This window comes from Eurosta solidaginis, chromosome 5 (genome assembly GCF_040869045.1).
Source record: "Eurosta solidaginis isolate ZX-2024a chromosome 5, ASM4086904v1, whole genome shotgun sequence".
Lineage (NCBI taxonomy): Eukaryota > Metazoa > Arthropoda > Insecta > Diptera > Tephritidae > Eurosta > Eurosta solidaginis.
In genome coordinates, this window is record NC_090323.1 from 139,775,270 (window position 1) to 139,799,656 (window position 24,387).

Sequence of the window (24,387 nt, forward strand, 5' to 3'; positions counted from 1 at the left end):
CTTTACAAAAAAGCAGTGTCACTAATGAGTATAAGTATAGCGACCATTCTTTAGGGGTCGTAATTAGCGACACCGTTTCCCGAGGAAACCGAGCCTTTACTAATGTTGCTTATGACGGGAAAGCGCATGTAGTCAAGCTTTTTTTGTTGCTTTCGTCTTTGTTGAAATAAAATTTTGTAATTAATTTTTAACAACAAATTTCTACTTTGCCTTCAAACGCAAGTTAAAAGTCATTACAAGGGCGTATTTCTTGTCAGTGTGGCTATTTTCAATAAAGTCGGTGTCAAACTCATTGAATACTGAGAGAACTAAGGGCTCTCTTGTCGTTACCTGCTTGAAAAGGGAAGCTTTCGATGGATTATGTCTGGTCCCACGATGTAAAACTTGATTGAAAAGAAAAGTCATCTCGAAACTAAACAATTCGAAACGAAAACAATTCTTAACAACTCACTCATACGAGTCCTGCTATATGATTCAATACGCGTTGCCGACGGCGAGTACCCAAGAAGATTTAATAATGATCTGAACGAGCGAACCGAAACAGAATAGTTACTGTATGATCATATACGGAAGGTATTCGTAACGTATCCAGCCTAAATAAGCAAGGAACGAGGCCGATCTCCATTCAGTGGGCTTTCGAAAATGGCATAGCACCACCACCGCGCTAAGCGCCATCAACATACAAACATATTGCGAACTGAACCAAGAACTCCACCATAGAACAGCACTCGTGGCGCTCAACTTATTAAAAGCCTTTGAGTTACTGCAAGACTTGGAAAGATTTACCCTTCTCCCCGTGGACTGCAAATTATCTGCTTGGTCGGCAAGCAGCGGTCCGGTTCAAGAACGTAACATCAAAACTGAGAAGAATTAAACCAGGACTGCCTGCAGGTCCCGGCCCATCCACGGATGAGCTCTGCTACAAAATTAACGACTATCTCCCTAGTCTTTCCAGTTTTTTCGACTTCAGCGATCTTATTAAACCCTAGTGAACCCTAAATACCCTAAGCTCGCAAAGCAACCTACCCAGGGAGATCCGCGTCGCTCTAGCTCTACTCCAATCTGGATACTGTAATAGGTTAAACTCTCACTTATCCAGGATCGACCCCGACATCCCCAATCTAAGTCTCGCTTTTAACGTGCCCCCATAAAAAATCGTTTAAATTACAACGTGGGACCAATATGCTATGCACAATAGATCTGTACAAAGTTCGCAGTGCTTCCAGGCCTAGTAATAATGTAGAACCAACGTCTCTAACGCCCATATCACACTTTGGTCAAACCCTGTTGAAACTGCAGGTCCCCTCGGACTCCCGTTAGATAATATTAATGACAGTTTGTGAGTTGTCGCACAACAACAATTCCACAATCCTACTGGTACAACAACAACACATATAAGTTTCCTTAGCATAACCAACTGACGCCAATTAACTCAGCGAAGAAGGAACTGGCGCGATTTGTTAAACTTCATTTTAAGATACGCGTACTCTCATTAACTTTAAATTTACTTCAATCTATGCCTTTCAACATTGCTAAAAACCATTTTATAAGCAGAGTAATTGGCCGATTCTCTGCTTCCACTTCGACTTTAATATCATTTGGTCCTTAAAGCTCTTCTGGCTACGCCACTGTTTCCATACATCTATACACAAAACTACAATACATGCATGCGTATATGCTCAGCAGGAATAAGAAATAAATAAAACGGAAACAGACATACATACATTTATTTATTTGTTGCTAGTTTTTGTGTTATCTCTGATAATAAGAAACAAGAACTTAAAAAAGTCAAATCGGCAAAAGTGAAAGTTTCATTGACTTTGCCACGAAACTTATGTGTATCGATATGAAGGAAAACAGATTGGCAACAAGCTTTTTGCCACATTCTAAAAATCTTATTTGTTCCTAAATTTTCTTTATGGCGATTGCGTCATCTTAAGCCAACTACGAATTAATATGAGTGCTTAGACGGAAAATGCTTAGAGAGTTCGCATAATTTATGGCTTGACTTCAAAACCTCATACCACCCTACACTCAACCCGCGTAGTACATATTTAAATACCCAAAAAAAAATAACTTCATATTTTATTTCATCAATTGATTTAAATAGAAGAGGAGTACCAGCTGTATACGACTTTCCTTATCATCTTATGTTGATGTTACATAAATCTTAAGTCTCTCTCTGAGAGTGAACCTTATGTATACGGCTGAAGGGTCTTATAAAGTAAGGATTTTATAAGACATTTAATGCAGAATAGTAAAACAAAAAAAACCCTATACCCTTGATCAAATCTTAATTCTCACTATGAGTCGAGCCGTTTTTGCACTTTTGGATTGGATCATCGATTTTAATCTTTGAGCCAAGTTTTTGATTTGGTTCAGCGGTTGATGCAATAATTACAGGTTATCACTTTTCACCAATTTGTTAAAGTAAAACAAAGAACTAGTTAAATTGGAAATTCAAAATCCATTGGTAATACTACTTTTAATTTCTCCAAGACTAATTGTGACGTTAACCATATCGAGAGCTACACTCTCCTTTGACAAGTTATTGGCCTTTTCGTTACCTTCAATCCCTTTAAGATCGGGAATCTATCTTCTATAATAAATCTTATAAAATAAAGTCGCTAAATGCCATGTAAGCGCATAACTTCACACAGAATGCTCCGATTTTAAAACGGTTTTTCGCATTTGAAAGCTTAGCTACGTGAGATGGTACAGTTAATATAATTTGAAGATATATATTATAGGGGCGTGGCAAATTGCGAAAATGTAGCAAAAAATAATAAAATTTTTGTTTTCACAGCTGTAACTCATAAACGGATGGATGGATTTAAAAAATTCTACTTGTCAGTAAAACTTTGAACTATTTACCTTCGATCTGCATCAAAAAAGTACTTGATTCCTTTCTTATATCAGCCAAATTGTTTAAACAAAAGTGACATTTTTACCAAAAAATGTGTTTGTGTGGTTGTTCGCTGTGAACTGTTCGCGCTAATTGCTTTTGAGTGAGGATGGTGCGACACATATATACGTACATAAATAGCATTCGCTGCGTTATTTAACTTCGGGCGTAGGTTTATAGGCATGTATGTAATTTAGGTTTCTGGTTTTATATCAGAAATGAAACTATTTTATTTTTTTGGTCAATTTCACATTCATTTATTAATTCTTATTTAAATGTTGACATCGACTTATTCCGACAATATGTTAGACGAAGACTGACTCGACTTGTGACTCTCTAGCATTCTCTAAGCGATCGATTTATTTTTATTACGTTGAGAGTGAGAATGAGTAGATATAAAATAAGTAGATTGAAACCCAGTATAATTAGAGTACACTAATGAGCTGTTTAGTAGCATAAGAGGATAATACATAACTCGCCCTGCGATTTATCTTAGGGTGTAAAATTATACACATGTATACGAAAATTTAAAATATTAGTACAATGAATAAATGTAAAATGAAAAATGCTTGTACATTAAATGAACGTAGATACTACATACATTTTTTTTCTTTTGCTTTTTTGATAACAAATTAACAATAAATCAGAATTCAGACATTAAAAGTTATATATTTTTTTTCTTTCTTGTTAACGATCGTAAATATTAAACATATCTAAGTTTTATACCTATACGAAATTGTTTTTTCTTTTTCTTTAGTGTCTTCTAACTCAAATCAATACTTGCTTTTTACATACATAATATATTTTAAACATTTTGCATTTGGATTTATGTACGTATATGTCAGTTGTAATAAAATATATATTATTTGTATTATAATATTTAAGAAAAACTTCAAAAGGTATATTTATATTAAGTTTAAAAACTATATATACATATGTATACATATAATTATGTATAATTATTTATTTTTTCAAGTTTGTACGCTGAAGCCACCAGTGATAAATTTTACCATTAGATACATATTTTTCAAATATTGAAATTTCACAATTTTGTACTTTTAAATTGTAATTTATGAGTAAATGTTAAAATCTTTTATAAAATTCGGATAAGCACATTTACGTTATTTTATGCGGCCTCTTGATATTTGCCATGTCAACTTTATTAGGAAAACTTTTTGGCAATTGTAGAAACCTTTTTGCAACTTTATTTCTATTAGCAAGAGGATTCTTCATGTAAAGTTTGCTGTTGTTGAAGTATGGAACCCTTTCTGCTTCTGCATTTAATTTGTTGATTGCTTGTTTCTTTTTCCTGTAAGTATAATCTTTTATTTTTTCAAAATCTATGTCGCTTCTATTGATAAAGTCAATCGGTTTTACATTGGTTGAACTATGGATGGAGTTGTTATAAAAACCAATAGCCTTGATCATGATTTCTTCTACTTCTAAGGAGTTGTCTGAATTTTTCAAAATGCATATATGCTCTAACAATGTGGAATGCAACCTTTCAATATCAGAATTTCCGGTGTGACTGTTTGGAGTGGTGAAGTGTGGAATAATATTATTTTCGCGGCATAATAATCGTATAAGTGAATTATTGAACTCGCTGTCCATTATCAGTTTTTTAGGTACACCCAACCAAGAAAATCTTTCTTGAAGTTTGATCTTGATTGTGACCATGTTTTTATCAGGCAATTAATGAATGGAAGCCAATTTCGTGAATATATCAATAGTAGTTAGAAGACAAGCTCGGAAACAATAAAATACGTCGGCATGAACTATCTCGTTAGGACTGCTAGGAGTTTCTGTGTAATTGTAAATTTTTTTTGAGGTCTTCTTGCGTATTTGTTCTCGTTGCAACATCACATTTGTTAACAAATTTGTTAATAACTTTTTTCATATTTGGGTAAAAATACTTTCATTTCATTTGTTCGTAATTTTCTAGCACACCCCTATGGTATGGACCTTTTCCACTACCTCTAAAATTTCCTCCTCTGTTTTCAAGTCTAAAGATTTGTTACAGCATTTAGTAAATTTAATGTTATTGTCATAAGAAAATAAACTAATCAGTTTTTCTTGTACAACATTGTACGAACTATCAGGCAACTCTGAATGAATTACTGTTGTTCCTTTTTTAATATATTTCCTAAAAATATCTGTAAGATAAATGCTATTTTGTAAGTCGCCTTCGGTTATATAGACTATTCTATATTTGTTATATAATATTTCGCTTTCGATGGGTTTGTTCCTTACTATACGAATTTGAGTGGTGTGTCTGTTTACTATGGACTCGGATATAAGAAAGTGTTCATTTAAGTTTTCGCATGCTGAATGCACAGTTTCTAAAGAATTTTAAAACAAGGATTTTATATCAATGTTTTCTTCCTTATCCATAAAGTAATTATTATCGTTTTGTCGGCTTAAAAAATCAGCGACATTGTTTTCCCTACCTTTAATATATTCCACAACAAATTCGTATTCGCTTAGTAAGGTTTTCCATCTTAAAACACGTGTGGTTGGATCTTTTAGAGAATAGAGCCATTTAAGGGGTTGATGATCCGTTTGAACAACGAATGAACGTCCGAATAAATAAGGTCTGAAATGGCGCACCGCCCACACTATGGCTAGAAGCTCTTTTTCTAGCGTATGATATCGTTTTTCCGCACCATTTAATGTACGACTTGCAAAGCAAGTTGGCTTTCCATTTTGACTTAAAATCGCGCCTATAGCAGCATTACTGGCATCGGTTGTCACTGTAAATGTTTTGGAAAAATCAGGAAATACTAGTAGAGGGGGTGAAGTCATAATAAGCTTGAGTTTGTCAAATGCTTCGATATATTGTTTATCTTTCGAGTTGATTTTTTGATTCTTTTTCAAATATTTAATTATTGGAGAAGCTATCACTGAGTAATTTTTAATGAATTTTCGGTAATAGCCCGTTAGGCCTAGAAAGGATTGGATTTCTTTAACGGTGCTTGGTAATTTTATCTTTTGTATAGCCTGTATTTTCTCCGGGTTTGGCTTGATACCTTTAGGTGTGATAATATGGCCCAGAAACTCTGTATATCTAGATAAAAATTTGCATTTATAAATTTTTGTTGTTATATCGGCCTACTGATTTTAAGATCGCGGGTTCGAATCGAGCTCAAGGCCTAACAATAATTTTTTATCATTATCAATTTTCATTTATCGTATTGTATTCTTAGGTTATTTGTGGATAAGCAGTTAGATATTTTTGTTAGGCTCTCAAAGTGTTCGCTAATAGAAGTAGAAAATACCAAAATATCATCCATATATATTATGCAGATTTTGTTGATGTATTCCGACAAAATTGTATTCATCATGCGCTGGAACGTAGCAGGCGCATTTTTCAAACCAAAGGGCATGCGCGTAAACTCGTAATGCCCATTAGGTCCGGAAAAAGCAGTTTTTTCTATATCAGGTTCGTCCATTAAAATTTGGTGGAATCCTTTTGCAAGGTCGATGGTTGAGAAGTATTGCGCCCGCCCAAGTTTTTCAGAAAGAGATTCAATATTTGGAATGGGAAATTTGTCATCAATAGTAAGGCTATTCAATTTACGGTAATCGACTACCAAACGCTACTTTTTAACCTTACCTGTTGATTTGTTCGCACCTATCCACAACGGTGAATTATATGGAGATTTGCTAGGTCTAATTATATCGTTTTTTAACATAGAATTAAGCTTAATATTTATTTCCTCTTCCAACACGTAAAGATATCGGTAATTTTTTGTATATATAGGGGCATGGGGTTTTGTGATAATTTGGTACTAAACTGCTTCTAAAGCTGGTAAATACTGGCCTTCTTGAAAAAAAATACGTTTATACTTTAAAAGAATTTTTTTAATATCCGGCTTTCTTCGTCATTCAAGTCTTTACTAAGTAATGGATCCACATCAGAGTTGCTTTTATCCAAATATAAAATGTCTGGATATGTGTCTGTTTGAGAAGAGTATGCATAAAATTCATCATTAACGGAAAGGTAACTTGAGCTATTATTGTTAAAAAATGGAATTATTTTATCGCCTATATTTATTAATTTTTGTGAAAAATTTATCAGCATTTTTAAAGGAGCAAGAACATTTAATCCTAATATACACTGGAACGGTTTATTTTTCAGGTTCACAAGCTTTATGGACATTGTTTCTTTCTCTCTTTCGAGTTCCGCTGGAATATTTTCTATGACTTCTTCTGATATGAGTTCAGAGGAAAAAAGGGTTTTTATCAGAATAGGGGTTTTCAATATTCTACGACTATGAAAATTCTTAAAGGTTTTGGAATCCCCTAACGTTGTAGCTGAGCCACTGTCGACTAAGCACCTTACTTTTATGCCTTCGATAGTCAAATCTATCAGGGGTAAGTCGGTCGGTGAGGAGAAAGCTGAAAATTTTCTAAATTATCGACTTCCATTGGAACAACGGGTTGTTGCCGATTATGCCCTGTGTTGTTGGGAAATCTACCACAGTAATTTCTGAAATTTGGTTCACCTCTCCAATTGCCACTATTTCTACCGTAGTTGACATTGCTATTAAAATTTCCGGATTGATTATTTTCAAAATTTCTATTGTATATGTTCGAATTTTTATAATTCGGATTATATTCAAAATTTGTATTTTTGTTGCGGAAAACTCCTGAATTTTGTTTACCAAGATTGTTATTGGCTTGGTTACTTTTATTGGCATGATTTTTATGGTTCAACCCGTTAAAATTAGAGTGAAAGTCAGTGTCAACCTTCAGGCTGCCGCGAATTATATTAATATCTTGCAACAAGTTATTTTGTAAGTAATATATGAAGGCGTTTTCCATATTGTTTATATTATTTTGCAACAACAAAGTTTTTACATGCAATGGCAAAAATTGTAAATAAACTTCAAATTTAATGTTGTATTATTTTTTGGGGTGTATAAAACATCAATACCCCCTTCTAAAATATATTTCGTATTCATTTTCTGTAAAATAGACCCTAGTTTATTATGCAAATTTTCAATATTTGAGGCCCTAAAATTCATAGCTTCGTTTCTTAAATTCAAATATGTGGACTTAATACCAAATTCCTCTTTTAACCTATTTAATATATTTGGATATGATAGGCCTTTGTTCTTCAATTGTCAGCGACAAAATTGTAGATACGTCTCCCAAGTAATGTGTTATGGTGTACTCGCTTTGACCATCAAAAAAGGGAATACTCCGTGCCTCCCTCCACCCCTCTGCTAATGTTAGTGCCATTTTGTGTTATTTCTTTGTGTTTTGATTAGTTTACGGTTTGGTTTATATTTTTAATTTTTAATTTTTTGTTGTCATAAACATTTATGTTATTATGCAAATTTTCAATATTTGAGGCCCTAAAATTCATAGCTTCGTTTCTTAAATTCAAATATGTGGACTTAATACCAAATTCCTCTTTTAACCTATTTAATATATTTGGATATGATAGGCCTTTGTTCTTCAATTTTCAGCGACAAAATTGTAGATACGTCTCCCAAGTAATGTGTTATGGTGTACTCGCTTTGACCATCAAAAAAGGGAATACTCCGTGCCTCCCTCAACCCCTCTGCTAATGTTAGTGCCATTTTGTGTTATTTCTTTGTGTTTTGATTAGTTTACGGTTTCGTTTATATTTTTAATTTTTAATTTTTTGTTGTCATAAACATTTATGTTATTATGCAAATTTTCAATATTTGAGGCCCTAAAATTCATAGCTTCGTTTCTTAAATTCAAATATGTGGACTTAATACCAAATTCCTCTTTTAACCTATTTAATATATTTGGATATGATAGGCCTTTGTTCTTCAATTGTCAGCGACAAAATTGTAGATACGTCTCCCAAGTAATGTGTTATGGTGTACTCGCTTTGACCATCAAAAAAGGGAATACTCCGTGCCTCCCTCAACCCCTCTGCTAATGTTAGTGCCATTTTGTGTTATTTCTTTGTGTTTTGATTAGTTTACGGTTTCGTTTATATTTTTAATTTTTAATTTTTTGTTGTCATAAACATTTATGTTTTGAGATTTTCTGTCACGCAACATGTGTCCAAAATTCCTAACTTGCCACAGTCAACATTTACTTTAACACAACATGTTTGATATGAACGCAGCACAGTTGGGCAAATTTTACCGCGGGATGGCTTTGTTTCGCAACAATTTTTCGTCGGCAACAATGTATATAAACTTCATGTCTGTTAGTATTTTGTTCAGCACCATTTATCTAGCGCAGCATGTAGCTAATTTTCTAACAGCATTTGTGTTGCTTTGAAATAATGTATCTATACACTTAACAACAATCTCGCTGTATGTTATAGCAGAGTTGAGAGCGAAAAGAGTGTGCTTTAATTTTTATAACTGGTTTCTCAGATTTTGTGTTGCTTTTCTTTGACTTGATTTTAAGTACAGCTATAGCAGGTCATAATTTTTTCGTTTTGAAGTCAAGTGCACTTTTAAAAGATTTTTTAGTTGTAATTTATGAACCCTTAAGTGATTTGCCGTAATTATTTTTTTTTTCTTGAAAGCACGTTATGCGTACATATGTAATACCACTAATTTCGGTATAATATAAAGTTTTTAGTTTTCGTCTTCACAATTTTCAGAAATTTTCGCTTTAATATAAAAACTATATCCACTGAGGTTTAAATATTTTTGAAAATCAAGGTTGCATAGATAAATTTTTTGCACATATAACATATATTTACGTATATCACACATAGTTTTTAGGGCCTAAGAGGCTTTATCCAGTTTCGACACTCTAAACTTGTTTCATAAATTTTTTTACTTTTTAAATGTTTTTTATTTTAGTTATTATTATTTTTTTTTTTTCACGCATATAAAGGACTTAAACAAGATATTAATGTTCTTATTTTTTGCCGATTTTTTCCCTCGTCGCCATTTAGGTTTCTGGTTTTATATCAGAAATGAAACTATTTTATTTTTTTGGTCAATTTTACATTCATTTATTAATTCTTATTTAAATGTTGACATCAACTTATTCCGACAATATGTTAGACGAAGACTGACTCGACTTTTGACTCTCTAGCATTCTCTAAGCGATCGATTTATTTTTATTACATTGAGAGTGAGAATGAGTAGATATATAAAATAATTAGATTGAAACCCAGTATATTTAGAGTACACTAATGAGCTGTTTAGTAGCATAAGAGGATAATACATAACTTGTATATATGTAGGTATTTTCGTATCACATCAGCTTGACATATGTATGTACATACATATTAATGCAACATAAATGGTTAAGAATGCATACATCTATTGAAAAATACTCTTTCGTTAAAAATATTAAACATTTCCTTAAAATTCTTCAAAAAACTTTAATTTTTTGGTATTTTTGCATGTATCACTATCACTACATATTATAAAACAAAGTCGCTTTTTCTGTCCCATGTCCCTTTAAAACTACGCAACGGATTTTCATGCGCTTTTTTTAATAGATAGAGTGATTGAAGTTTGTAGATTTTATAATAACATCCATTAAATAGTCGAGAAATACTGTTAGTTTTGAAGTTTCTAATGTGATGTATATACATATATAAGAGAAAGTGGTGTTAGTTGCACTATTTATAACTCAAGAACGGATGAACAGATTTGGCTGAATTTGGTGGAGGGTAGCTTAGAACCAGGAGACAGACACACGATACTTTTTATCCCGTTCTCAATAGGGTCTTGAGATCAAAAGGTGGACCTGGGTAATCCTGGGATATGTTTGTACAATGTGGGTATCAAATGGAAGCTGTTTATGAGTACTTTGATACGGGGTATTTTTCGTACCCGTGGGTGACTAGGGTCTCGAGATATAGACCAAAATGTGGACCCGGGTACCCCTAGAATGTTTTTTATAGAATATGGACAACAAATGAAAGCTGTTGATGAGTGCTTTAGTACAGGGTACTATTCATACCTACTGGTGACTAGAGTCTCGACATTGAGGCCAAAACGTGACCCCATACCCCTAGAAAGTGTTTATACAACAAGGATAACAAATGAAAGCTGTTGATGAGTGCTTTAGTACAGGGTAATTTTCATATCTATTTGTGACTAGGGTCTCGAGATATAGGCTAAAACGTGGACCAGGGTAACACTAGGATGTGTTTTTACATTATGGGTATCAAATTGAAGCTGCTGATGTGTGCTTTAGTACAGAGTAATTTATACTGATGTATTATTTACGGTCCTTTTTTCAGGGAAGTAGACCAGAGACGGGCTGGGAATGAGAATAGGACTAGGATTGGGACTGAGACTCGGAGTGGGACTGGAACAAAATACATACCACCCTCTGGGACAGGCAATAAGAGACGAAGAAGAATGGGAAAAACTTGAGAGAAGAGAAAAGAGGGAAGGAGAAGGAGACTGAGAAAGAGATAGAGTGAGACGAAAATAGAGATAGATGAAGCGAAAAACACGGAGGGAGGAGTGCATAAAATGATTAAGAAGAAGTGAAGAGGGGGAGGGCAGAGTTAGAGGGAAAAAGCTTATTAAAATGTATGCAGATAGACCAAATTTAGGGCAGAACAACGTCTGACGGGTCTGCTAGTGCAGTATAAATGTACACTTCTGTATAGGTTCTGTATATGCATTGACGTGACTGCAGTTTAAACAGAAATGTTGCTACGTAAGGCACACAATTTTCGCCTGAAAGACAACAAAGCCTACAATAAATTTCCCCAATTAGGCTTCAAGCTCCTCAATAATGCCTTTACAACGCTCCACAACTACCAGAAATCGTATTTCATGTTTCACTGATATGCCCACTATAGTTTTCTTCTTTCGTTTTACGTTTTACTTATTTATAATCTATAGATAAGATATTCAGCCGAATTTTAAACAAAAATTCCTTACGTGTTTTTCCCTTCTCCCATTCCTAGTATTCTAAATAAAAATTCCTTGTGGGTCTTTTCACATCTCCCTTTCCTTTTATTTTGAACTATGTTCGAAAAAACTGAAACCAGTTATGGGAGGAAAGTAGGTGTTATTAATGTGAGTAAGAGGGAGATTTCTCTGCCATTTCTTAGGAGTTTTTCACTTGTAAAATTGAAGGGAATGCATCAAAATAATTAAGTTAAATTGGATATTTTAATGAAGAACACTTATTTGTGAAAATTTGAGCTAAAATATGTACATTCTACCACAATATTCTTTATTTTAAGTTGAACAGTATATCATAAGCAACGGAAGGGCTCTTGGAATATTTGATGCAGCGATATAGAAATTGCGCAAAAATTTTTTAAGAATGCTTAAATAGAATTTGGCATGGCAAGAATGACGAATTCATTTCGACTTAACCGCCAGAAAATTGCTTTGCTGAATGGAAGCAGGCAACTCCAGCGGATTTGTGTTATCCTGCCCTCTTCTTCTTCTTCTTATGCTCCTTGGTTGGTGTTGCTCTGACACCAATTCATTACTCATTTCAGTGAATATCATATGAAATGCAATACTGTGCATTGTTTATACTTTATTTCTTAATTTCCAACAAATTCGCAACAACAATTAAACTTTAAAATTTTTTAAAAAAATTAAGAAATGCGCAATGAAATTTCAATTGACAAAAACAGCGGACTTCGAAAATTTGAAATTCCTATTCCCCAATTATTGTTCTCCCTAGCAGAAAAGAATTGAAGGAATTTTTCCGCGGGAATAAAAATATAGACAAGAACAAAATTCCGAGGGATTATTTAGAATTGGGCTGATTATCTATGTTTGCCTTCAGTGAAAATGAAAAACTGAGATTAGCATATCATTCCCATTAATATTAAGCACCCATATTTGGATATTTGGTATGTACATATGTATATTGTAGCGGTGGCTAGCAACAAGTTTTTCTGTGGCCCATTTAAAAAACTAAACTTTGTTTGTTTTGCCTACCCTAATGTACATGCAAATGTAAGCGTATTGACGCCTATAAATATAATTGCTAACGTATTGCAACCAGTTTCAAACAAAGTTTAGGGATAGGCTGGTCCCAACATCACAATGAATTGGGAATTAACGAGTCTCAAAGAGGCATATATCTTGGATACAATTGGAATTTTTTTGGTTTAGTTGCTAAAAAATTTAAGTTTGAATCAATTAACTACCATTTTACTTATATATCTTTTATTAAAATGAAATGGTAAATAAGTTTGGTTCGAACATAAAAAGTTGTTAGTCCTTAAAGGAGAAAAGGTAGACCCACCAATAAATATGCCGAAATGATATGGAGGACGAGCGGACTTGATTTAGTCATGTCCATCTGTCTACTTGAACCCAAACTAGTCCTCAATTTTTGAGATATCTTGATGAAATTGGATGGATGTGTATATTTTGGTCCCCGATAAGACATTTGTTCGAACCGACCTCATCGGGCAACTATAACATATACCCCATACAACTGATTTTTCAGCAAATAGTTTTTTTGTCATACCATCCTCAATTTATGAGATAAATGCTTCAAATTTTACAAGATCCCTTCGTATATGCACAAATTGTTGTCTGGAAAAATGGTAGAAATCAGTCGTACATACATATGTATATCCCATACAATGGATTGTTCAGATAAAAGATTCTTAGCTTAGCTTTCTCATATTGAGGACATGAACCGTGAGATTGTGTGAGGATTAACAATCTATGATTAAATTGATATTTATCGAAAATGTAGCTTAAGTATTTAGATCTGTTCAATATATATTGCATATCTTATACAACCGATTATTCGAATATTACGAATGGTTTAGATGATTGTTCAGCTCCATTCATGAAAAGCATGAAGTCTTCGGCACAGATAGTCTCTTCCTTACTTTTTTTTATCTCGTCCTTACGTGTTTTTATTATTATTTATCATACGGAATCATTATAAATAATAGTAGAGTTTTGTTATCAGTTTACTCTAGAAATCTTTTATGAGTTTTCCATTTAATACATTTGCAATTAAATTAAGGTTTTGAACCAAACCACAACACATATGTAGAAGATGTTACAAGTTTAAAATTCTCTGTTAGCGATACCTAAAAACAGAAAGAGTTTTTTCATAGACTTTCGAAATCAATATAAATTCATAGGATCAATCAAAATGCAATATTTTCAAAAGCAATATTAGCTTTAAGGTCCCCTGCGACTAATCTGGCAAACATCTAGGACTAATCACATTTTTTACAGTGTTCATTAAAAATGTTCGGTGAGACATTCCTCCGGATTTTTGTATTTTTTTACTCCACCAAATTTTTTTTGTAGATATTCCCACGTCCTTTAAATACGCGTTTTTAAATTACATTATTTTACTGTTCTTTGTGTAATTGCTTTTTTAAGTTTGTAATTTACTAAAATGTTTTTTGGCTAAGTTTTGTAACAACTGTTGTTTGTATGTGTGTTTATCATAACAAAAACAAGAGTATGAGTGATAAATTCGAGCAACTGTTGTAAACATTTAAATTGCGCCCAGTAATATTGCCGACAAGATTTACGAGTAAATGTTTATACACAAGTATATTTGTATATTGCTAGTATTGTGTAAGCCGATTAAGGTGTCCCGCAACCTATTCGGTCCTTGCAACTTGTAAGTAAAAAAACTAATAACGGGTAATATCGAATATTATATACCGAACATATGTGGCGCTCGCCGTGGTGTGGTGGTAGCGTGATCCGCCTATCACACCGAAGATCCTGTGTTCACGTCCCGGGCAAAGGAACATCTAATAGTTAGAAACAGTTGTTTCTCGTTAGAAAAAAAACTAGATTTGGCAAACACTCGGAGTGTATTTCTGCCATGAAAAGCTTCTCACCTGCCTTGCAGATGCCGTTCGGAGTTGGCGTCCCGTCCAGTCAATTTGTAGGAAAAATTAAAAGGGGGTTATCTCGCCTTGTTTTTTTTCTATATTTTGTTGGCCTTATTTGATATAATTAAATATATTGGTTTGATGAGCTTGAGGCCGTAAAGTAAATAAAACACGTTTATTTTTTTTTTTTTTTTTTTTTATATACTCTCTTGTTGCATAAAGTGTATCTAAGTAGGCTATTGTCTGTCCAAAGTAGCAATAGTATAGTTCATTCAGTTTGTTAAATATTGCTTCTCCAATTTTACCAAGGCACGTTTTGATGATAGAATTGAGAATGATTATCCACAATTTTGCTCGCTTGCCAGAAACATTCCTCGTTATAAGGTAAATACGTCTACCAAATTTTGTTAAGACGTATAGGTTCCTTTTTAAGCTTTGGCTCCCGAGACGCAGGCTTGATCGATGTGGGGGCGGGTACCTAAAAATGATATACCTAGTTGAATTACGATTACTATAGTTTCAGAGACATTTCTTTTTTAATTTTATTACGATTACTATAGTTTCAGAGACATTTCTTTTTTAATTTTATAAAGCCCTTTGTTTCACCATTATAAGCAGTGAGTGTTTATCTACATATTTTTTTTCATTTTCATTTGGTTGTAAAAGAAATATGGCAGCTGTTTAGATATTACATTGTAACTCCCCTCAAAGCCATTACTAACGAAAGTGAGACCCGAGCCCTGCAAGAATCGATATGTTCTTTCTGTTGACGCCGAAATCACTCAAGTTGTAAAAGAGTATTACAAAATTTGGTATGTATTTTTTCTTGATTTCTTTAAGCCTCGTTTATTTATGTTTGTCCGCAACTTTCAGTACAAAATTGGAAACTCTAGCAATTGATTTTTTAATAACTTTCCGCGGAGCTTGAGGACTGAAACTGGGAACATACTTAAGAACGCGATGACAATACAACATAAGGGAAAAACAGTAATGGTTATGGTAAGTATGTCCAAACTAATCCTCATTTTAATAGTAACGGTTATGGTAGAGGTAACGCTAGTGGAAACACCCGCAAATTTAATGACCAAAGAAACTATAGGAACGTAAATAATTCCGGTAGGTTTAATAACAATGCGAGATATAACCAACAATCACCTGTTGTGTCAATGGAAGTGGACAATATTGAAAAATACGAAAATTTTCAGCTTTCTCCTCTTCAACCAACTTACCACTAATAGATTTAAAAATTAATAATACTGTGGTTAGGTGTTTGGTAGATACCGGATCAGCAACCACATTGGGAGATTTTGAGATATTTAAAAATTTTCGTCATCGCAGAAATTTAGAAAAACCTATCCTAGTAAAAACACTTTTTGCGTCTGATATAATATTAGAAGAAGTTATCGTCAATATACCTTTGGAGTTTGCCATTAATAAAGGAGAGACAATGTCAATTAGATTATTAAAATTTACTAATAAACCTTTCCAATGCATACTTGGCTTAAATATTCTTATCCCTTTAAAAATCAAAATTGATTTTTCATTAAAAGTCATTAACGTCAACAATAAAATAATACATTTCGTTGATAATTGCACTAACACATACTTAGCCAATGATAAGGATTTCTACGCTTATTGCGCTCAGACAGACACTTACCCGGATAATTTTGCATTTGATGATATTAGCTTTAACACAGATGCCTTAATTAAAAAAGATTTGAACGTTGAATATCTTAGAGGTAAGACCTAGAACTTCGAACATAACTTAGAGTCCTTGTTTAGGTCTTCTATATGGACCAGGATATCTTTAGAAAGTCCGTTAAGAACATGTAGTATTTTATTATATATTTTTTAATAACAATGCAACAAAAGAAATTGTAACCACTTCCTTTATATATGTAAGTAGACCAAAACGCAGCGAAATGTTAAAGGGCACATAACAACACATAATTTGATGAATTTTGATTCTGAAATTTCCACAACAGCTATTGTAAATAGCTTAATAGGCACAAACTATAAAAGTAGAGCGCAATTTATACACGTTTTATATCTCCTTTACTCTGAAGTTTCCAATTTAGAAGGACTTTAAGTAATTATTCAACTATGTAAGTTCAGTAGTTGCGCTCTACATCAAAATTTTAGAATGAAATTGTATCAATATTAGCTGTGTCTTTTTTATATCGACGTACATATACGCTTAAACTTTGTATGGACTGCTAAGCGTTAAACTTTATCCAAAGAGGATTATAAGAGACGTCAGTTGGATTTTCATTTGTAATGTACCTGATTGGAGGGTATTAGAAAATTACCGTCTACACATTTTTAAGAAGTTTATATTAATATATATTGTAATCGTTAGAAAGAAGATGAATTGTTTAATTAATACAATCCCTTAAAACAATCAAAAATACCTCATGAAAATGTGTAGAAGCAATTTAAAATTACCCCTCAAATGGGATATTACAAATAAAATTCACGAAAAGTATGAAATGACGTCTCTTATTATATCAATCCCCTTTGCTTTATCCACCTACACTTCTGAAATTGCTGCGCAGAAAATTAGTACTCCTCCAATACGTATTATACTCAGATGCAACTGAAATATGTGTCTATGTTTCACCTCTTCACTACCTCTATGTTATACCTCTACAAATGGTGTGTGTCCATTATTCGCCGAAACCGAGGTTTGTGGCTCCGCTTTTCTGTACAACATGTTTTGTAGCTAGTTGCCGCTAGATGGGTCTCCTAATCTAAGTGAGGATATGCGTTTTTTTTTACCCGCAAACGTAGACGTATATACGGGTTAAAAAAACAAGGCTATTATGTCTGCGTTTCAGGTAAGTTTGCTAAATAAACTCGATGTGGCCGTACTGTCCAGATATTTCGCTTTATTTCAGCAAACTAATATCACATATGCAATTCAATAATAAAGTTATAGTTATTATTCGTATTTTTTACACTCAGACTTCTAAACCCAGTTGGAGATTCCTGATACTGACTTCAAATTACACTCAACATATTGAATATAAATAAATATGAACATCACCTTCTTCTTTTTGTAGCCGTTAGAAAACTCTCCCAAGGTTTTGAGGAGCTTAATCGATGTTAATGATCCTTTTTATTTAGCCGGTACACTTTGGAAAAAAGCACCAAACGCCTTATGGGGAACATTTTGATATTTTCAAAGTTATCCAAGAAAGCCAGAGCCTCGCCACGGGCAGATGAGGGTGACAATTAGCTCGAAAAAGATACAAACTGCGCTGGCAAATCTGTCAAAGTGATGCGCTACACAACTCCTTCGGTCCAAATATGAACATTATAAAATCGATTCATTTAATTCGACTTTGAGTTAAACAGAGTGAAAAACGATATCTATTTGGCAGCCAAGAAGAAAGAAAATCGCACCTTTCCCTGTATATTTTTTGTTTATTTTCTTACTTTTATCATTGTTAAAATAGAAGTAAACTTATTTTTTGCAATAAAATATGCTCTTTGTTTTAATCCAGAGATTTTAAATAATTTTATCCAGTTATGTTTTCAATATGTCCAGTTGAAGGTGAAGTATGATCTGGCAACCCTGGTTTGAGCACAAATTTGTATCTGTGTTTGGATAAGACAAGTGTCATATTTTTTTAGCACAGACGTTAGAATAATAAATAGAAACGTTACATCCGTTATCGAATTACCCGTCACGTAAGAACATAGTTTTCGGATTGCACTACTCGACAAAAAATTCTCCAAAACTAAAATAGGCCTTTCCTAAAGTAAAATTTTCTCCTTATTCCGAATATGACTTTCATTTTCCTGTGGCGGATCTAGTTTCCGAGATATCGGCGAAAATATGAAAATTCCCATTTTTGCAGAACACTACTTCATATAGGTAGGGTAAATATTTGTAGTTTTCATTTTTTCGTTTTAAACTGTCGAATTATACATTATACTAATTCCCATAAACATTTCTTGCCGTCACCTCCTTTCAGTATCTTCAGTTGTTTGGCCACTACCAAAAAAAGTTGAAAAAATTTTGAGAAAAAAAAGAAATTTTTTACAGAATTTGAGATTTAACCACTTTAAAATCGGAACATTCTGTGGACGAAAAAAAGCTAGCCCTCCTATGTTGTAGGTAATTTAAACACGAAAATTTTAAGCATACCAGTACAAAAATCAGACGTGCCGTTGAGACTATAGCCCCGTTAACTTGCAAGCGTCTATCCTAAAATTTTAGTATTACTTTGATAAAATTGGCGAGAGTCACTCTACCTTAGGGTCTAATAAATTTAAAAAGACATCAAGTATTTAATTGTCACTACTGTTTGTTGTAAATTTTGTTTTGCAAATTGTAGTGCAAATTTATACATACTATATCGGTAGATTTTAAATGTAAAAATAATCCGGATGATTTTTGCTTTATTTCCTGACATTATATTTTCGGAAACTCAGCTCAGAAAATATCTAATTCTGTCAAAGATGCATACTTTCATTATTTCGGTTTCCATGTAAAAAATCTCGATAAATCTTGAACACCTCATTTTATTTGCGCCTCGTGTAGATTAACTTTAATAATAAAACGTATTCGCTGAATTTGGTTATTAATGGGCAGCTTTTATATCTAATTGGACATTTTCCTATCTATTATTACTTTAAAATATGTTCCAAAAAACTTTTGGTCCCAAAAAGAGCAATACATCCAAAATAAATTGAGATTTCTTTGTTCCGTGATCGTATGTTACGATTCGGCCCCTCATTTTAAAAGTGACTACCGGGGTCCCATCCTGTATCTCTTTCTATCACAAGCCTATCGTATGCGTCTCCATATTGAACATTTTGTCAAAACGCTAAAAAGTTGCCATTTTGAGCATCCTGTCAGGCAATTGACAGATAATATATCCCAATTGTTTTGTACACTATGGGAGTCTGATCCAGCTCTATATTGAGGAAGTGTTTAAAGTATTTGGATCTTTTTTTTTGAAAACACTTTTTGCTCCCTCATGACATAAAATGCAATATTAACAAATTCATATTATTGACACAAATATTGAAACTGAATCTGTCAGCAACATGTGCATTTTTCTATATATTTACATACATACATATGTATCTACATACAAATGTACGTCGATATGTCCGCATGCACGCGTAACCACTTATTCATTCAGTTCAATGTAAAACTAGCAAACAGGCGGTTGAACAGAAAAGGACGAAATTTACCAAAATTATGGCACAATCGAATTGAACATTTAGCCTATTGAGCTAAATGGGTCATTTGGACTCAGTTTTTGTAATAACAATACAGCAAACATGTGTTTTAGTATGTTACACAGTAAATTGGATAAAACAAATTACAAATATGTATGTATGTCACATATTCGCTATATATGCATAGATAGCGACCGCCATGTTGTGATGGTAGGCATGATCCGCCTACCACACCGCAGATCCTGGGTTCACGCCCGGGCATAGTAACATCAAAATTTTAGAAACAAGATTTTTCAATTAGAGGACAATTTTTCTAAGCGGGGTCGACAGTGTTTGGCAAGCACTCCGAGTGTATTTCTGCCATAAAAAGCTTTGCAGATGCCGTTCGGAGTCGGCATTAAACAAGTAGGTCCCGTCCCGTCAATTTGTGGTAAAAAATAAAATGAGGACGACGCGAATTGGAAGAGAAGCTCGGCCTAAAATCTCTTCGGAGGTTATCGCGCCTTACGTTTATTTATTTTTATACACAGGTACAGTGCCGGCCAAGTAATTGGAACAAAAAGGCAGTTGTAGCAAAATATGACTACTTTCTATACCTTTCATCAAAAGAAATGCTTTTTTAAGTTTATCACGGATCTCAAAAAAAAAAAAAAAGAGAAGAGAGGCGAAGTCCTTAAAGGGGAAGAGGTGCACCCACCAATAAGCATGCTGAAATGATCAGGACAACGAGCTGAGTTGATATATGTACGTCTATCTGTATGTCCGTCTGTCTGTTTCAACGCAAACTAATCCCTCAATTTTTGAGATATCTGCATTAAATTTGGTGAGCAGGTATACATAGGTGCCTGATTGGACATTTGTCGGAACCGGCTGGATCGGACCACTATAGCATCTAATCCCAATGCAAACGATTTTTCAGAAAATAGGATTTTTGTCATATATTCTTCAATTTATCAGATAGAAGCTTCAAATTTCACCATATAATTTAATTAATTGTTGCCCTATTTTAACAGCTAGAAGCCTCAAATCTCATAAAATACTAACGTATACATAGGTACATCATATATAGTTCAGATAAGTAATTCATAGTGATAGCTTACTAATGCAGACAACAAGAAATGTGAAAATATCTAGTTTTATACCCAACTGTACTAGTACACAGGGTATTATAACCTTGATTGGATAACGGTTGTTTGTACAGGTATAAAGGAATCGAGATAGATATAGACTTACATATATCAAAATCATCTGTATCGAAAAAAGATTTGATTGAGCCATGTCCGCCCGTCTGTCTGTCCGTTAACACGATAACTTGAGTAAATATTGCGATATCATCATCAAATTTGGTACGCGAGCTTATCTGGACCCATAATAGATTAGTATTGAAAATGAGCGAAATCGGATGACAACCACGCCCTCTTTTTATATATATAACATTTTGGAAAACACAAAAAACCTGATTATATAGTAAATAATACACCTAAAATGTTGAGATTTGACGTGTGGACTGATATTGAGACTCTTGATAAAAATTTGAAAAAAAAAATTTTTAAATGGGCGTGGCACCGCCCACTTGTGATAAAATCAATTTTACAAATATTATCAATCAAAAATCAAAAATCGATAAACCTATCGTAACAAAATTCGGCAGAGAGGTTGCCTTTACTGCAAGGAACGATTTGAAGAAAAATTAAAAAAATCAGTTAAGGACCACGCCCACTTTAATATAAAAGATTTTTAAAAGGGTCGTGTACGAATAAAATAAGCTATATCTTTGCAAAAAAGAGCGTTATTTCAATTGTATTTCATTTCCCAAGTGGATTTATAAGAATAAATATGAAAAACTTCAAATTTTAAAAAATGGGCGTGGCACTGCCCCTTTATGAGCAATTTTCTATGTTTCGAGAGCCACAACTCGAAAAAAATTATTTCAGAATAAAGCCATATGTATATGTATTATTGCGCAGCCTTTTAACACTATTAAGCACAAAAAACAAACCACAACAGAATTTTAAGTGCACAGCTGGGTATGTAATGTTCCGTTCCACCCGAACTTGAATTTCCTTACTTATTTTATTAGAACAATTTACTTATTTTATTTATATTTATAGTTTTTCTTTTATCTATTGATAAAAGATTCCAGGTTCAATTTCGAGCTTAAGGCATATAACAACTATTTATATGATAATTATTGTTTTTTAATTTTTCTATGCAAAGGAAGGCGCAATGCCGGTAAAGTATAGTTGGTAAAGAGAAATAGAAGTAGCGATTTATCAGTCAAAATAAAATAATTAAAAAAAAATTGTTAAGTTAAACGGTTTTATTGAAAACAATACTTGCATGAAGTAATAATAATACTACAAGCTAGAAAATAATTAGGTAGGTCCTAGGTACTAGTCATCACACCCCTCATCTAACGTTGATCAGACAGTTAAATAAATGCGATGGGCGCGTGAAATTTCTAAAAATGTTGATTTGACGCATCCAACGGTTTTATTTAATTGTCTGATGAACGCCCTAGATTGATGAAGAGTGTGATGACTAGTACCTAGGCAGGGCCGGATTAACACGTAGGCAGAATAGGCAGTTGCCTGAAAATGAAACACACTTCTAAATTTTTTTTACAAAAATAGAAATTTTTTTTCTTTTTATTGCATTATTTCTATATTCCAAGTTTCAAGCTTGTAGCTTATCGGGAGGTTACTTAAATTTCAATTACAAAATTCGTGCCAGCCAGCCAACCAGCCAGCCTATCAAGTCAAGCTAAATAAAACAGTTTAAACTGTGTAGCTAAATGGTTAGCGCAGGATACCTTAAGGTCCCGTCTCATAACCAGTTTTTCATATAGATACGTTTAGTGCAAACTTATGCATGATAAGTATATTGTACGCATTTTTATGGAGAATGACAGATCGAACGTCATTTGCGCCATCTGACACGAAAAAGTACCCAACTTCCCACTTTTGTTGCAAGCAAAGCATAACAAGAAGAATTCGACATTTACTTTGGTAAAGGTTGCTTTCATTTATTTTTCCCACTCTTTGCTACTTTTCGTCCGCTTTTCACAATTAAAAAAATCATGTTAACAAATGAATAGAAGACAAAAATAATGTTATCAACTATTTTTCTCGTATAGTGAGAATGTTTATAAAAGTGCTTCGCAAGATTTTGTACGTGAATGTGCAAGGTAAAATAAGCTTCAATCGCTAAGTGTGAAGCTCCTTTATATTTACAAACGCAACATCTTGCGTGATTGCGGCGATGTTACTGGTATGCAACGCAATCTGAGCGCATCTATATTAAAATGTTTATTGTGGCTCGGCCATTAAGCGTACTGATGATAAATGCTTAGTAACCTTCGAAATGGATCTATGTATCTACGCAAGTATTGGCAAATGTGTGAAAATTTGTCTATCTTCGATTCCAAATTTAAAAATTATTTCTCATTTATATTTAGCGAAAATGCCGCTTATGTACATCTGTTCTCTAAATATTACACGTTTTATATATACGATTTTTTCGGATCTTACGAAGAGGATAACATTACTTCTCAGGTCAGTTCGTGAAAGGTATGACGTCTTCGGCACAGCGAGTACAGTCCCCTCCTTACTTGCTTAATTACATTTTATTTAAAATAAGGGACGTGACCGGATAACCGTTTTTTTCTGTGAAATAACTGAACCATAAGCCGAACCGAAATTTACCACAAATATTTTATCCGAACCGAAAACCGAACAACTCTTTGAAGCGGTTAAATGGTTAATTCAATAAATTTTCTATAGATTAATTTTTAATTTTTGTTTGTTCGTTTATTTGCTTACCATGTGGCGTTATCAAATTGTATTCCATTTGCCACTATCAAGTTCGTTTATAGAGACAATCCTCGCAAAATAACCGTTGGTCTATACTGCCGCCGTGGTGTGATGGTAGCATGCTCCGCCTACCACACCGAAGATTCTGGGTTCACGCCCCGGTCAAAGCAACATCAAAATTTTCGATTTGGCTCATATTTGGAACATATAAGAATATAAACCGACCTATGAAAAAAATCGGCGCTAGATGGCGCAAGGATCGATATGTTCAAAAAAATCGTATTTGCGGTCCGGTTTTGTCCATATTTGGAACATCTAATACATACATGAATAGAAAGCGACCTATGATCCGATTTGGGTCTTATTTGGAACAAATAATACAGTCCGGTAGAAGTGACATCAAAATATTTTGGAGTTCGAGGAGGGACAAGCATACGTGGCGCAGAGTCGAGTAAAGTCTTTGGAAGGATTATGTATTGAGGACTTAGATTGTAACAAATTGTCAGGAAAGAGTCCTTGTAATAATGAGTCACTAAATTAACTAAATAGAATGAAAAATAATGGGCAATTAAATAAATACTAAAAACTTGAAAATAAAATAATTAAACAAAAATATTAAAGTTAAACGGTTTTATTAAAAACAGTACTTAATGAAGTAATAATAATACTGTGACGAATATTAGCAACACTAAGGGATACTATCA